This window comes from Mustela nivalis (assembly GCF_964662115.1).
Source record: "Mustela nivalis genome assembly, chromosome: 14".
NCBI lineage: Eukaryota > Metazoa > Chordata > Mammalia > Carnivora > Mustelidae > Mustela > Mustela nivalis.
Window position 1 is genome coordinate 69,918,520 of NC_139033.1, and position 11,877 is coordinate 69,930,396.

Sequence of the window (11,877 nt, forward strand, 5' to 3'; positions counted from 1 at the left end):
AAAATGACTCCTATCAATTTCCTTCTTTTCAAATAAGAAACTATTCAGAGGCAGTAAGTTAACCCCAGGTCACAAAATAGCAAGGGACAGAACTGGGAATCAAACCCAAGCCAGGTGAAAACTTTCTCTGTACTCCTTCTTCTTTTTAGAAATATATGACATATATCCTAATGCATCTTTTTTTGTTCTTAATGTACAAAAGAAGTTTAAAAACATGCAACCTCCATGCAATATGTGCTATTGTATGGAGCACTGGGTGTGGTGCATAAACAATGAATTTTGGAACACTGAAAAAAAGTAGAATAAAATAAAATTTAAAAAAATATGCAACCTCTGTAAGGCTATGAATATTTACAGGCTCTCAAAACATATTAGACCTTAGAGCTCATCTTTTTCCCCTGCATTTTAGTGGAATAAACTTCTGTGATGAACTGACAGGTGATTGCTCAATCTTTGAACACTCCTGGGGGTGCAGCAATAAAGAACACACTGTGTTATAAAATAGCCCATTCAATGTTTGGAAATTCCCAAACATAAGAAAGTTTTTTATTCACATTGAAAAATTTCCCTATGTTAAATATCTATCTTTTCTAGTCTTAGGTCATGCTGTATTAATTATAGTATTTAGCTCACATAATGATCCCTGCAATATGGAAAGACAGTGATAATGTTTCCCAAAGTCTGCCTTTAGGTGGAATTAACACCACATCTCTAAATGGCTCTCCATGACATGGCTTCCAGTTGCACTTCTCTGGCACCTATATAAATATACCAGCTGTGGACTGACTAATATCATGGCGGGAGGGGAGTAATTTCTTGCAAATTGTTCTAGATGCTATATTTCTGTTTATACAGGCTAAAATTAAGTTCTCTACTCTTCTATATGTCAATCAAGCCACATTTTTGACTTGTTTATAGTAAGTTTGGACTCAAAACCCCTGATCTCATATAAATAGCTAGTAAGTCAGAGCAGTGCATGATAGCTAGTATTTAAATTAAAACTTGGGAGTTAACAGTTATCCTGTTTAGATTATATATTGTTAGTTTTAGTATCAGCTGAATATTTGTCTATGATTATGATTCTTAATAATCATAATCCTTAATATAATAACTAAGAGATACATTTTAATAAGTTTATAATTTCTCAGGCATTATAAGTCTTATCTAATAAATGCTCCCAAAAACCCTACAAATTAGGTATTATTCCCTTTTTACATATAAGGAAATTTAGAGTCAGTTATTATTAAGGTCCCAAAAAGCAAGTACATGTTGCAGCAAGACTTAAATCCAGATGTATGTCTGATTCTAAAATCTTAGTTCTTTTAAGTATTGTAACTTTTATAGCTTTATGTCACTCCACAATTTGACTTATTTGTTTTCTATAACTTTATTCATTAACTATAAAATTTGAAACAAAAAAAATCAGAATAAAATGCAAGTAAAGACTCCCTATAAGGCTGAAATTTTGTTCAATTTTATCTATCTTACTTTCAAGGATATAATAATAGTCTTGGCTAAATGCCTTACAGAATTTCAACTCACTTCACTTATTTTGTAGCTCTATGAAACTATTAATCTTTCTTAAAAAAGTAGAAGTGACCATATGTTATTCTGATTTATTTTAATGGTCAGGTTGTATTTATTTTATTTTTAAAATTTTTTTAAATGTTTATTTATTTATTTGAGATAGAGGGAGAGTGATAAAGTGATAGAGAGAAGAAGAGCATGAGCAGGGCAGGGGGACCAAAGGAGAGGGAGAAGCAGACTTCCCGCTGAGCAGGGAGCCTGATGGGTTCCATCCCAGAATCCTGGGATCATGACCTGAGCTGAAGGCAGGTCTGACTGAGCCACCCATGTTCCCCACTCATGTTGCATTTTAATTATTATTCCCATTTTTAAATATTTAAAAACATGTATTTAATAATCTGCTTTAACTTTGCTATATTCAATATTAAAGACATTCAGTTCATTCTTTGTTTCTTTGTTCCTTCCTTCCCTCCACACATAAAAAGCACATTAAATACTTACTGTATCCTGGGCAATATGTTTGGTGCTAAAAAACATATACACAAACAAATCAGGGATTAACAGATTAATATAAGAGAGATATGTTAACAAGTAAATATAACAATTTAGCATACATTGTAAAAAATATGTACAAGGTGTTACAACAATTTAAAAAAGAAATGTATAATGTAGTATGCATGGTAGAAATGTATGACACAAAATGCATAATGGGGGTCATAAGGTTTATATTTGAGCAACAACTTTGAAAATTAGGAGATACTTTCTGGGTAGACACAGGAGAAGGACAACTCAGATAGAGGCAACAAGAGAAGTAAAAATTACAGAAGTGGAGAACAGTGAATTATCAGCTAAAGATAAGACATAATAGCCAGTGGTGTATTTTGAAGCATCTTGTAATCTATATTAAATATCTGGTATTTGGGGGTTGCCTGGGTGGCTCAGTCAGTCAAGCATCTGAATCATGGTTTCAGCTCAGGTCATGAACCCAGGGTCTTGGGGTAGAGCAGAGAGGGGCTCTGTGCTCAGCTGGGAGTCTGCTTGAGATTCCCTTTTTCACCCTCTGCTCTTTCCCCACTTATGTACACTTTCTCTGAAGTAAATAAATAAATATCTAATATATATGCATGTGTGTGTGCATGTGTGTAACTGGTATTTTTCATGGGTCACAGGAAGTCATCAAAAGATTTTAATGGGATCATATTTATCTTCTTGAAATATAACTCTGTTAGTCATGTGGTGAATAGATTTGAGGGAGATGAAACTAGAGTTGAGATACCCAATTAGAAGGTTATTAGACTAGATCAGATATAAGAAATAATGAAAATCTAGTCTATAAAACTGGCAGAGAGAGACTTGTGAACCATAGTGTACCATAGGTATCATGCTTAATAGCATGAGCCCAGGAGTTGTACGTCCACTTACTAGCTACATAATCTTGGATAAACTAATGTTTTTGTCTCATTGTGCTCCTCTGAAAATGGAGCTAAAACTGATAATGTATATTAATTTAGGATAGTCTTCAAGAGATCTTAGTCATAAATATATTAACACTATCATTAAGAAGAAGGATCAGTTTTAAGTCTCAGATGCAAGATAATAAGTTCACAAAGTGGATTTGAAAAGTTTACAGAATACTCACTGGAGTGCCCTAGAAGGCTGGATACATTTAAGTCTCAAGAAGGTGTGGAGTTCTTTATCTCTACCTCTATCTATTCTCTATCTCTATCAATGCCATCAAGGTAGAAGAGAAATCCAGTAAAGATTAAGAGGAGAATGAAGTTAAAATTGGCCCTTGAGTGCTGTGAAGTGTGTAAACCTGGTGATTCACAGACCTGTACCCCTGGGGATAAAAATATATGTTTATAAAAAATAAAAAATTAAAAAGTGAAAAAAAAATTGGCCCTTGGAGGAACACTTGCAGATGTAAGAAGAATAACCTACAAAGGAGACTTACACAGAGAAGCAGGAGAAGAAACTTGGACAAACACACTGTAGATCCAAGGGAGTAGAAAGGTTGAAGCATAAAGAATGGCTCAATGGAATCAAAGGTGAGAAAAGGGATAGATGAAATGAACACCAACATGGATGGTGTGGGGTAGAATAGTGTTGGCAGAATGAAAATATCTCAGGCTAAGAAATCAATGGGCTGAAGGAGCTAAAGAAAGTAGACATGGATGATGCATTTAAGAAGCATGGCTATGAAAACAGTGGTAGCTAGAGGTTGTTTTTTGTTTGTTTGTTTTTTACTTGTTTGTTTGTTTGTTTGTTTGTTTGTTTAGGAGGCTCCACATCCAGAATGCAGCCTAACTCAGGGCCTGAATTCATGACCCTAAGATCAAGACTCCGGTTGAGATCAAGAGTTGGACCCTGAGTCACCCAGGCACCCCAGAAGAATACTAAAATAGAAAAATGGGAAGAAGACAATAAAGAAGTTAATGACTTAGGAAAGAGAAGATCATTTTAAGTTGTATAGGAGCTTAAAGGACTGAGGATATAAAACACAAGAAAAAGAAAGGCAAATGTTTCCCCTGGAAAGGAAGGAAATGACATAAAAACAAATAATACTGTGATTTAATAATGTGGATGGACCCTCTACTTTCTCCATGAAGTAGAAGGCATAATCGCCTCCTGAGGGAAAGAACAGTAGGGATAGTTTGGGGGCCATATAAAGGATTGTTATACATCAGGATTTCCCTGTGTAGGAGAAACAGAAAAAGAGAAACAGAAATCTGCAAAAGATTGCCATATTGCACTGAGGACCAGAATGAGTTTAAAAACCATTAATTTGTACACATTATCTGTACTACAGTATGATTTTCTCTGGTAACAGTTGGTCACCAGAATACAGCAACATGTGCTATGCATTTGATTTTTCTCCTGAGATGCCTAGAAACGTGTTCAGCATGTATTTTTTCATTTTATTTAAGTTGTAGTCTTAAATAGATGACTACAGCCTTCATGGTTGGATACCTAGTTTCAAAAAAGAGAAATTAGTGGGATTTGTTTCTCCAAATCCTGTCTCTTAGGATTCTAAACACCCTATGAGAGAATAATAATGGCACATGGAAATGAAAGTGAAATCTCAAATTTTTTAAATGTAACTCTTATAGTATAAGTGATTATTGAAAAGCAATCACTCATAGATTTCCTGTGCCATCTGAGAATGGCTTCTAGCATTTGGAGTTAACTCTTGTTCCCAGGTCACAGAGGTTTCAGCCAACTAGAGATAAGGCCATCTATAAATTAATAGTTGCCCTTTTTTGTGTGTTACTTCTGCTCAATATTTGCTGACATGTCATTAGCATATAGAGATTGTATTTTTTAAGAAATATAGACTTCTTGTGTTCATTTTTTGCATAGTTGTAAATATTTTTGCTACCACCTAAAAAAACAAATATTTTCCTTCTAATAGTGTACTTATTACAAATAGCATTGCTGGGCCTGTTCTTCACTCTGTTCATAAATGTAGTTAAGAGTAAATATAATTGAGAGCCACTTATTTTTCTCATTCTGGATATCTTACTCTTCTTTTCCATCAGGGATGAGAAATTGACTATTTTTGGTCTCCAAAGGGAGGAAATTTTTGCCAAGTCAATTTTTATAATATCTGAGTGCTTTCTTTTCATCTTTTATGGCTGTACAATTCAGCCTACAATCTTTCAATGACTTGAGATAAACATAAAGTCAATAGGCCTATTTATACTTAGAGAGAATGGGGAGGATAAGCTGTACTGAGTGTTTACTTCATGGTAGGTGCTCAATACATTCGAAAGAGTGGTTAAAACCCTCATTACAAAACAATATGCAATTATCAGAAGATTAAATATTTAAGATACTTTCCATAAGAAAAAGAAAATTGTCCTTTGCTATGTTCCTTTGCCACCATATTTCCAGCTGCCAATATCACGTCCACACTTGGCAAGTGGAGGATTGTGCTCGAAGTCTCTTGCCACTTCTTCTCCAAGATGGGCATGTCAACTGTGCTTTACCTTACTTTCTGTCCTCCCACAATCTGTAAGCATCAAAGTTGCTTTAAGGTTTTTTTTTTTTTTTAAGATTTTATTTATTTGCCAGAGAGAGAAAGAGAGAGAGAACACACAAGCAGGCAGAGAGGCAGGCAGAGGCAGCGAGAGAAGCAGGCTTCCTGCCGTGCAAAGAGCCCAATGCAGGACTCAATCCCAGGACCCCGCGATCATGACCTGAGCCGAAGGCAGCGGCTTAACCCACTGAGCCACCCAGGTGTCCCAAAGTTGCTTTAAGTTTTTTTTTTAAATGCCAGGATCCCTTCAGAACTTGTATTTTCTCAAAGCGTAAGAAGTCATTAATGTTTTCTTGGCTCTCACCATCTTTGCTCTGTTGATTCTTTTTATTTTTGACAGCTGCTTTTTAATCTCCTAAACCACCACTAACTGTGTTCCAAACCAGTTCTCTGATTCTAAGTTACAAGTTGGTGGTAGAGTTGTATTAAATCATAAATAATAATCACATTTTAAAATAAACTACAGATATAGCCAATGGGCTTGATATTTTCTTTGAAACACTGAGATATGTAGAAACATTTCAACACCTACTATGTGCAATGTACTATAGTAAATATAGTGAAAGATGTGAAGAAGACTGAAACAATTACTCAAAATCCTTCCTCTATTCCCGCCTCCCTTTCTTCCCTTCTGCAGTGGATTCTTTTCTACACTGCATTTAATTAACAATCCTTTAACACATTAATCTGGAAAAATAATTCCATCAACAATGCTCTGTCAAATGCATGTAAATGAAAGACCAACAAAATTGAAACAGTATTAGGAAATAAGTTTTCTTTAGGATTAATTTTGTTTTTCTCCTTAATTATCTTCAGTCGTGACTTTAGAACAAAAGCTACTCAACATGCATACTACCTACAAAAACCAAAAGGGATTTTATTGTATTTGACAGTAATTTATTTTTCCAAGTGAACACCATTAAAAATTTCTATATGCATCATTAAATTATTTTATTACCAACAGTAAATGTCTTCTGACAAATATGGATATAGAGAGATAAGTAATTGAATTTTATAATTATATCCTTTAAGACACAGGCCTAGTAAATCTCAATGTGTGATTCAGTCTGAAAACCATTTCACCCACTTTGGAATGTAAATGTTTTTATTAAAATATTCATTAAGTGTTTCCACAGTAATTGTACCTTGCTTCTTTGAGTTAAATGTTAATGCTGAAAAATTGTGAATACTGCTAGTTATTCAGATATGAAAAGTAACAAGTGACAAAATATTTAAATTTCTTTAATATTCAAACTCAGGAATTGGGTTTCTCAAAACATTTTTTTCTGTTTTTATTGAGAATAAAACAGCAATAAAACAAAAGACTGTTCAGCAATAACAGAAGACTGCTATACTGAGAAAATTTGCACTATATTGGTCTTATCTTTTTTGTGATCTTGTCTAGCCAGAATAATTTGGGGTGCCCTCCTGTGAGGAGAAAGGCAAATGCTTCACCTGACCATCCAAATGATAGCCAGGGTTGCCCATTCAGTTCTACAGCTCTCCTGTGCAGAGGGGCAGTCATTACAAAATGACTCATAGAATAATTTCATAGGTTACATTAAAGAAATGTATGTTAAGGACCCTCCAGTGGCTCATGAGATAGAAACTATTTTACAATAATAATAAGACTTTGCTTGCCTTTTCCCTGGGTCAACATTTGCACCTGTGGCAGCCAAGCAGACTGCCACAAGATGGGCCACTTTGGCATGAGGATTAATTTGAGTTAAAAAGTGATCAAAATCCAACAGATTCAGGAAAAGCTCTTTTAATAATTTAGAGGACCTGCTTCAGGAAGAGAGCTATCACCATAGATCACTAGATTATTATATGAACTAGGTATTGTAGAAAGGGAGAAACCAAGCAAGGCCACTTTGGTTTTTGTGGGGGAGGTAGGGTTTAGAGTGTCTTGGTATTTTTAAAATTTTTTTTTTAATTTCAATTCAATTAATTAACCTAAGGTGTACTGTCAGTTTCAGAGGTAGAGTTCAGTGATTCATCAGTCTTATATAATACCAAAGACTCATTAAATTACATGCCCTCTTTAATGTCCATCACCCAGTTACCCCAGCCCCCACCCACCTCCCCTCCAGCAACCCTCAGTCTGGTTCCTATGATTAAAATCTCTATGGCCGAAGTCATAGAGGTTGCTGCTTGTGTTCTCCTCTTTGATTTTGATGGATTCCTGTCTCATGTTTAGGTCTGAAACCCATTCTGAGTCTATTTTTGTGTATGGTGTAAGAAAATGGTATGGTTTCATTCTTCTGCACATGGCTGTCAAATCTTCCCACCATCATTTGTTAAAGAGACTGTCTTTTTTCCATTGGATATTCTTCCCTGCTTTGTCAAAGATTAGTTGACCACAGAGTTGAGGGTCCATTTCTGGGTTCTCTATTCTGTTCCATTGATCTATATGTCTGTTTTTGTGCCAGTACTAGACTGTCTTTTTGATTACTACTTTGTAATAGACCTTGAAGTCTGCATTGATATGCCACCAGCTTTGGTTTTCTTTTTCAACACTCCTTTGGTTATCTGGAGTTTTTTCTAATTCCATACAAATTTTAAGATTATTTGTTCCAGTTCTGTGAAAAAAGTTGATGGTATTTGGATAGAGATTGCATTGAATGTATAGATTGCTCTAGGTAGCATAGACAGCTTAACAATATTTGTTCTTCCAATCCATGAGCATGTAATGTTTTTCCATTTCTTTGTGCCTTCCCCAATTTCTTTCATGAGTGTTCTATAGTTTTCTGAGTACATATCCTTTGCCTCTTTTATTAATGTAGTGTATCACATTGATTGATTTGCGGATGTTGAACCACCCTTGCATCCCAGGAATAAATCCCAGTTGGTCATGATGAATAATCCTTTTAATATACTGTTAGATCCTATTGGCTAGTGTCTTGGTGAAAATTTTTACATATGTGTTCATCGGGGATATTGATCTGCAATTCTTCTTTTTGGTGGGGGTCTTTGTCTTGTTTTAGGATCAAGGTAACAAGCAAAGCCATAGTGATCAAAGTCCTCTCTTTGTCCTACTGTTACTAAGTGGTCCAGAAAACACTTATCAAAAACTTACTTTTTCATTTTACTGTCAATTAATTCCTTTCCTCTGAAGTCCCAGCCTTACCCCCTTTTCCTTCATTCAGGATGACATATATGCTGCATTTTGCCTGACTGTCTTCGGAATTTCTGTGTCTGTTGTGGGTTTCTTGTATGTACACTATTAAATTTGATTTTCTCCTGTTAATATGTCTCAGGCCAATTTGATTCTTAAGATGGCTAGAAGGACCCTGAAAGGGACAGGAATTCTTACTCCCAGACATACTAGCGATGCAAAAACAATGTTAGGTAAAAATACTGGCTAGTACATATCAAGGTTCCAAACTATACTAATACACATTTTTTTTTGTTTGTTTTTTTGCCATTGCCCACTCACAGGCAAAAACATCAGTTCCACTTAAGAATGTCCTTGGTGAGTTAAAAAGCCTTTGCAGAGCAAAGAAAGCAGTCAACAAAACTAAAAGACAACTCAACTGACAGAATGGAAGAAGATATTTGCAAATGTCTTATCAGATAAAGAGTTAGTATCAAAAATCTATAAAGAACTTATGAGACTTAGCACACAAAAAGACAAATAACCCAATCGAGAAATAAGCAGAAGAAATGAACAGACATTTCTCCAAAGAAGACATACAAATGACCAATAGACACACAAGAACATATTCAACATCACTTGGCATCAGGGAAATACAAATCAAAACCACAATGGAATACAACCTCACACCAATCAGAATGGCTAAAATGAACAAATCAGGATGCAGAGAAAGGGAAACCCTTTTCCACTGCTGGTGGGAATGCAAGCTGGTACAGGATGGGGGTTCCTCAAAAAGTTGAAAATAGAGCTACTCACAACCCAGAAATTGCACTAGTAGAGATTTATCCCAAAGATGCAAATGTAGTGATCTGAAGGGGCACCTGCACCCCAGTGTTTATAGCAGCAATATCCACAATAGCCAAACTATGGATATAACTGAAATGTCCATCAATGGATGAATGGATAAAGATGATGTGAGATATATTGTGAGTTATGAGTATATATATATATTACTCAGCCATCAGAAGGGATGAAATCTTACCATTTACTTTGATGTGGATGGAACTAGAGGGTATTATATTAAGTGAAATAAGTCAATCAGAGTAAGACAATTATCATATTTTCACTAAAAAGAGGAATATAAGAAACAGTGCAGAGATGGGGCGCCTGGTGGCTCAGTGGGTTAAAGCCTCTGCCTTCAGCTCAGGTCATGATCACAGGCTCTGGGATCAAGCCCCACATGGGGCTCTCTGCTCAGCAGAGAGCCTGCTTCCTCCTCTCTCTCTGCCCACCTCTCTGTCTACTTGTGATCTCTGTCTGTCAAATAAATAAATAGAATCTTAAAAAAAAAAAAGAGGAGGGAGGAGTCAAGATGGCAGAGAAGTAGCAGGCTGAGACTACATCCGCTAGCAGGAGATCAGCTAGATAGCTTATCTAAATATTGCAAACACCTGCAAATCCATCAGCAGATCGAAGAGAAGAAGAAGAGCAATTCTAGAAACAGAAAAACAACCACTTTCTGAGAGGTAGGACTGGCAGAAAAGTGAATCCAAAGCCATGGGAAGATAGACCCCGGGGGGAGGGGCCGGCTCCCGGCAAGCAGCGGAGCAATGGAGCACAAAATCAGGACTTTTAAAAGTCTGTTCCGCTGAGGGACATCGCTCCAGAGGCTAAACTGGGGCGAAGTCCATGCAAGGTCAGCATGGCCTCAAGTCCCGCAGGGTCACAGAAGGATCGGGGTGTCTGAGTGTCGCAGAGCTTGTGGGTATTGGAACAGGGAAGCCAGCTACATAGACAGAGCTGACAGTGATCTTCAAGCTTGGAGTTACCTTGAACTAGTCGCAGGCTCAGTGAGCCCGGAGCGCGGCTGGAGGTCAGGCAAACGGGAGTTACTGGGCGCTGTTCTCTGAGGGTGCACTGAGGAGTGAGGCCCCGGGCTCTCGGCTACTCCGGGCCGGAGACCAGGAGGGCGCCATTTGTATTCCCGTCCTCTGGAACTCTACGGAAAGCGCTCAGGGAACAAAAGCTCCTGAAAGCAAACCCGAGCGATTACTCAGCCAGGCCCCTGGTAAGGGTGGTGCAATTCCACCTGGGGCAAAGACACTTGAGAATCACTACAAAAGGTCTCTCCCCCAGAAGATCAACAAGAAATCCAGCCAAGACCAAATTCACATACCAAGGAGTGCAGTTTCAATACCAAGGAGAGCAGCAGAATTCCAGAGGAGGAGAAAGCAAAGCACTGAACTCATGGCTTTCTCCCTGTGATTCTTAAGTCATGCAGTTAATTTAATTTTTTTTCTTTTTCATTTTTTTTCTCTTCTGATAAAATTTTTTTAACTTTTACCCTTTTCTTTTTTAATGTTTTTTAACTAGTTTATCTAATATATATATATATTTCTTTTTATACTTTTCTTTATTCATTTTCTCTTTTTTAATTCTTTTCTTTTCTTTTTTCTTTCTTTCTTTCTGAACCTCTTCTTATCCCCTTTATCCCCCCTCACGATTTGGGATCTCTTCTGATTTGGTTAAAGCATATTTTCCTGGGGTGGTTGCCACCCTTTTAGTATTTTACTTGCTCCTTCATATACTCTTATCTGGACAAAATGACAAGGCAGAAAAATTCACCACAAAAAAAAGAACAAGAGGCAGTACCGAAGGCTAGGGACCTAATCAATACAGACATTGGTAATATTTCAGATCTAGAGTTCAGAATGACAAGTCTCAAGGTTCTAGCTTATTAATGAGGTGCAATCAAAAATGGAGGCTCTCAGTGCTAGGATAAATGAGGCAGAAGAAAGAATAAGCGATATCGAAGACCAAATGACAGAGAATAAAGAAGCTGAGCAAAAGAGGGACAAACAGCTACTGGACCAAGAGGGGAGAATTCGAAAGATAAGTGATACCATAAGACGAAACAACATTAGAATAATTGGGATTCCAGAAGAAAAAGAAAAAGAGAGGGGAGCAGAAGGTATACTGTAGAGAAATATTGGGGAGAATTTCCACAATATGGCAAAGGGAATGAGCATCAAAATTCAGGAGGTTCAGATAATGCCCCTCAAAACCAATAAGAATAGGCCCAACCCCATCACCTAATAGTAAAATTTACAAGTCTTAGTGACAAAGAGAAAATCCTGAAAGTAGCCCGGGAAAAGAAGTCTGTAACATACAATGGTAAAAATATTAGATTGGCAGCAGACTTATCCACAAAGAT

At 36.7% G+C, this 11,877-nt stretch overlaps 1 long non-coding RNA gene across 2 annotated transcripts in view; it reads right to left on the reverse strand.

The window, feature by feature from the left end:
* Positions 1-10,703, reverse strand: part of LOC309847996 — a 161,336-nt gene extending 150,633 nt beyond the window's left edge. For both annotated transcript variants that reach the window (XR_014302777.1, XR_014302778.1), the window contains exon 1: positions 10,493-10,703. This is a non-coding gene — a long non-coding RNA (uncharacterized lncRNA). The remainder of the gene's footprint in view (positions 1-10,492) is intronic.
* Between the last annotated feature and the right edge of the window lie 1,174 nt (positions 10,704-11,877).